Below are 6,067 nucleotides of genomic sequence, written 5' to 3'. Positions count from 1 at the left end.
TTGGGAATATATCTTGTTGTCGAACATGAATATATTGTTGGTGAGTGTGAATTTTAACAGTTTGATTACAAAATCTGTATGTTGCATTGCGCTCATACCTCTCATCGATAGAAAGTGCTTGCAGGCCCTTAGTCCTACCTCGTGGGGGATTGATGAATACAGTCCCTCCACGTCAAGAGTGACAAGAATGGCATTTTCAGGAATCACCAACCTGTCAATCTTCCGTAGGAAGTCCGAGGTGTCCATGATGAAGGATGGTAGAGTATTGAGGGAAGGTCTGAGAAAAGAGTCCACATAATTGCCCAGATTCTCAGTGAGGCTGCCAATGCCTGCCACGATTGGTCTGCCTGGTGGATGGTTGGCATTTTTGTGGATCTTTGGGATGCAGTAAAATACAGGCATCACCGGATGTTCTGGATACAAGTATTTAAATTCAGTGGAGGTTATGATGTCTTTACTCTTTGCTTCTTTTAAAATATTAAAAAGTGCAAATTGTAATGTAGGAATAGGGTTAAACGTTAAGCTCTTGTAGAATGTTTTATCCAAGAGTTGGCGTTTAACCTCCAATACGTACATATTTTCGTCCCAGAGAACCAAGTTCTCACCCTTATCCGCGGGTTTTATTACAAAACCCTTGGCATTCATGAGCTGATTAAGTGCCTTTCTTTCAGATTTTGTTAGATTGTCATTGACCAATCCAGTGAAGGGTAGTCCTGAAATTTGTTTTTCAACTTCTCTGACGAAAATGTTCACAGCAGGTACCATGGATAGCTGTGGCATGTATTTGGATTTTGCCTTGAAATTTGAATGGAACCTCTCATACTGAATGGAATTCTCCATCTGTGAGGGGACATATTGACTACCTTCACTATCTGCCAATAGACTCTGAAGGTTTAGTATGCTGGATGAGTCTTCTCTATTCAGAGAAACATCTTCCACCAGGTGTCTGCTTTTACCTTTCATAATCTGCGACAGTACGACACGACGTGCAAATAGATGTAGGTCTTTAATAAACTTAAACTTATTAAGTGAATTGGTAGGACAAAATGTTAGTCATTTTTTTAAAACCTCTATATGCATGAGATTCAATTTGAAGGAGGATAAATTAATTATCTGAAGACCCTCTTCAGAATTATTTAATATCCCCTTCGACCCCGGAACCCTCGCGATCTGCCCCGAGGGTAGTTCGCTTGGTTCTGGTCGTAACTCCGTTGCCGTCGTTGTCTGGAGGGATACCTCCTCTCTTCTAAGTGTGTACCTGTTATCTTCCCTCCTCCTTTTTCTTCCCCCTCTCCTCCTTCTCCTAAAAAAGACTGTGAATTCCTACGGGTAGATCTGCGGTGCTCAGATTCTATGTCTGACCCATCAGTACCCGAGTCATAAGAACTTCTTACTGGCAGATAATTATATACTTTTTTATTTTTGTAATCATCATTATCTCTCGAGAATTTCCTACCTTTTCTAAGTTTGATGTCGTTTTGTAACCTTGATATCTGTTCCTTTATTTCCTCATTTAGTTTTGGAAAGTTTGTATTAGTTGAAAAAGTGTTAACTAGTTTCAGTGATTCCTCAGCCTGTGTAATGGTTTTCTCTAACCTTTCTTTGTTGCGAATTACCATTTTTTTCATCAAAATGATGGAACAGTCTGAGAGGCTGGAATTCCAGCCTTCCATAAATTCTTCGCCTCCCTCGTCTTCCCTCAAATTAGTCCCAGGGTCAAGTCGAAGACGTAAACCCCTCGGGATGATGTTCATTTTGATATAATTTTCAAGGCTGGATGTTTCAGCCCTGAGTTTAACTTGTTTAACAAGTTGTTTTTTATAGCTTTTAAATGCACCGTAAATGTTAACCGGTGTGTTGCTACTAGTATCCTGACTCTCTTCCAAATTGGATACAGATAGGGAGGCTGTAAGTTCAGCCTCCCAATTCTCGTCTGAAAATGTAAATGCCATTCTAATAGCGTCTTGTAAAGTAATACATATGTCAAAGCCCTACGGTGCAAAGCAGGAGGTGAGGGGTCCAATATGCCAGAGGTTCTCCTAAGTACTACCAGGTATCTCACCCTGGTCTCCAGTGAGATAGATTCCCCTGCTAAAAAATAAGGCCAATCATACATTGTCCTGGTAGTACTTAGGAGAACCTCTGGCATATTGGACCCCTCACCTCCTGCTTTGCACCGTAGGGCTTTGACATATGTATTACTTTACAAGACGCTATTAGAATGGCATTTACATTTTCAGACGAGAATTGGGAGGCTGAACTTACAGCCTCCCTATCTGTATCCAATTTGGAAGAGAGTCAGGATACTAGTAGCAACACACCGGTTAACATTTACGGTGCATTTAAAAGCTATAAAAAACAACTTGTTAAACAAGTTAAACTCAGGGCTGAAACATCCAGCCTTGAAAATTATATCAAAATGAACATCATCCCGAGGGGTTTACGTCTTCGACTTGACCCTGGGACTAATTTGAGGGAAGACGAGGGAGGCGAAGAATTTATGGAAGGCTGGAATTCCAGCCTCTCAGACTGTTCCATCATTTTGATGAAAAAAATGGTAATTCGCAACAAAGAAAGGTTAGAGAAAACCATTACACAGGCTGAGGAATCACTGAAACTAGTTAACACTTTTTCAACTAATACAAACTTTCCAAAACTAAATGAGGAAATAAAGGAACAGATATCAAGGTTACAAAACGACATCAAACTTAGAAAAGGTAGGAAATTCTCGAGAGATAATGATGATTACAAAAATAAAAAAGTATATAATTATCTGCCAGTAAGAAGTTCTTATGACTCGGGTACTGATGGGTCAGACATAGAATCTGAGCACCGCAGATCTACCCGTAGGAATTCACAGTCTTTTTTAGGAGAAGGAGGAGAGGGGGAAGAAAAAGGAGGAGGGAAGATAACAGGTACACACTTAGAAGAGAGGAGGTATCCCTCCAGACAAACTACAACAACAAAAACACAAGCGCATCCGAGATTCACTGTATCTTTCTTTATTATTGTTACAATAAAGCCATAAAAATATACACTTACAAGATAAGTGCAAGTTATATGCACATAAGATTTAAAGTTGCTTAGCGATCACAATCCAATCCAAGCCTCGGTATCCGGTCTTAGTGGTGGGGGCTGTATGTCCGTTCTCCTATGTTTGTTCCTCCGGTTTGGAAATACAGCACGTCCGGTATTATTTCACCGGTAAGGCACAGTTGTCCTTCTCCTCTCGTATCCCCAGTTTATTTTTCAGTTTGACGTGCACGATATGGCTCTGTCAACATGTTTAGGCGAAAAGCCTTTATCAAGATCTCCAGACAACGACGGCAACGGAGTTACGACCAGAACCAAGCGAACTACCCTCGGGGCAGATCGCGAGGGTTCCGGGGTCGAAGGGGATATTAAATAATTCTGAAGAGGGTCTTCAGATAATTAATTTATCCTCCTTCAAATTGAATCTCATGCATATAGAGGTTTTAAAAAAATGACTAACATTTTGTCCTACCAATTCACTTAATAAGTTTAAGTTTATTAAAGACCTACATCTATTTGCACGTCGTGTCGTACTGTTGCAGATTATGAAAGGTAAAAGCAGACACCTGGTGGAAGATGTTTCTCTGAATAGAGAAGACTCATCCAGCATACTAAACCTTCAGAGTCTATTGGCAGATAGTGAAGGTAGTCAATATGTCCCCTCACAGATGGAGAATTCCATTCAGTATGAGAGGTTCCATTCAAATTTCAAGGCAAAATCCAAATACATGCCACAGCTATCCATGGTACCTGCTGTGAACATTTTCGTCAGAGAAGTTGAAAAACAAATTTCAGGACTACCCTTCACTGGATTGGTCAATGACAATCTAACAAAATCTGAAAGAAAGGCACTTAATCAGCTCATGAATGCCAAGGGTTTTGTAATAAAACCCGCGGATAAGGGTGGGAACTTGGTTCTCTGGGACGAAAATATGTACGTATTGGAGGTTAAACGCCAACTCTTGGATAAAACATTCTACAAGAGCTTAACGTTTAACCCTATTCCTACATTACAATTTGCACTTTTTAATATTTTAAAAGAAGCAAAGAGTAAAGACATCATAACCTCCACTGAATTTAAATACTTGTATCCAGAACATCCGGTGATGCCTGTATTTTACTGCATCCCAAAGATCCACAAAAATGCCAACCATCCACCAGGCAGACCAATCGTGGCAGGCATTGGCAGCCTCACTGAGAATCTGGGCAATTATGTGGACTCTTTTCTCAGACCTTCCCTCAATACTCTACCATCCTTCATCATGAACACCTCGGACTTCCTACGGAAGATTGACAGGTTGGTGATTCCTGAAAATGCCATTCTTGTCACTCTTGACGTGGAGGGACTGTATTCATCAATCCCCCACGAGGTAGGACTAAGGGCCTGCAAGCACTTTCTATCGATGAGAGGTATGAGCGCAATGCAACATACAGATTTTGTAATCGAACTGTTAAAATTCACACTCACCAACAATATATTCATGTTCGACAACAAGATATATTCCCAACAACAGGGAACAGCAATGGGAGCAACATGTGCTCCCACTTATGCGTGCCTCCATCTAGGCATCTGGGAGATGGAAGAAGTGTACCAGAATCCCCTCTTTGACGAGAACATCCACATATGGTTACGATATGTGGATGATGTCTTCCTCGTCTGGGAAGGTTCGGAGCATGACTTGAAAGAATTTGTTAATTCTTTAAACAACAATAAGAGTAACATCTCACTTACCTTACAGTTTAGCAAGGAAGAAATATCCTTTTTGGATATAAACGTGAAGATTAAAGATGGCTATTTGATGACAGAAAATTACCGCAAAAGCACTGCCACCAATAGCCTACTTCACGCTTCAAGTCATCATCCAAGCCACCTAAAAAGAGGCATTCCCAAGGGCCAATTTCTCAGGCTATGCCGGAATTGTTCCACAAAAGGGAAATACTATCAACATGCGGCTGAAATGGAAAAACGGTTTTTGAATAGAGGATATTCTAAGAGGATAGTAAAACAAGCCCTAACTGGTGCGGCCCATTTGAATAGAGACAGTCTTCTTGTGCCCAAAGACAAGATTGGCGAATCAAAAATTAGATTGGTCACTGAATATAATTGCCACTGGACATCACTAAAACAAATCCTGGCACAAAATTGGCACACTTTACTTAGTGATGAAGCTGTATCTCGTGATGTTGGGGATTTTCCAAACATCACAGCCAAAAGGGCACCAAACTTAAAAGACAAATTGGTAAGAAGCCAATATCTGTCAGTTCCTAAAAAACAAAATTGGCTATCTAAACATAGATCCTATGGAAACCATCCCTGTGGTAAATGTGTTGCATGCAAGTTTATGGTTAAGACTAAACAATTTGCAACGCATACAGGCAAAACATACACTCTAAAACACTTTGTGAATTGCAATACGAAAGGGGTTGTTTACCTTCTTTCGTGTAGCTGCCCGCGTTATTACGTGGGAAAAACGAGAAGGGCCATAAAAGACCGGATAACAGAGCACCGGGATGATGTAAAATACAAAAACCAGAAAAGCAATGTTGCTAAACATTATGAACTCATGCATGACAGTAATCCTGACTCTCTCTCTTTTATTGGAATAGATGGGGGCATCACCAATAACAGAGGAGGGGATAATGACAGAATTCTCCTCCAAAAGGAATGCAGGTGGATCTCTATTCTGGGTACACAGCTTCCTGCAGGCCTTAATGATAAATTGGATATGGCCTGTTTTTTGTAAATAAATACATTCTCTAGGGTCTTGTACGCTAGTAGGTTAAACACAGTAAACCCTCAAAAAATTGAAGGTTGCAACATCAATATAGCTAACTTTTATTCTTTTGTAAATATGCAATGTAAAATAGAGTGAGCCCTTTTGCTACTCTAAATTTGAAAATAGACAGTTTGTGTCTCTTTCTTAAGTTTTGACACTTTGTATTTACCTGCAACATTTTCACCCGTCAGTAGAGGCGCTAACCTTACTTTGTATAAATATGGTGACAAGTGCACCATGGATATTACGCCCTGACG

The sequence above is a fragment of the Bombina bombina genome, chromosome 11, assembly GCF_027579735.1.
Source record: "Bombina bombina isolate aBomBom1 chromosome 11, aBomBom1.pri, whole genome shotgun sequence".
Classification (NCBI taxonomy): domain Eukaryota; kingdom Metazoa; phylum Chordata; class Amphibia; order Anura; family Bombinatoridae; genus Bombina; species Bombina bombina.
This window is presented reverse-complemented; position numbering follows the sequence as displayed.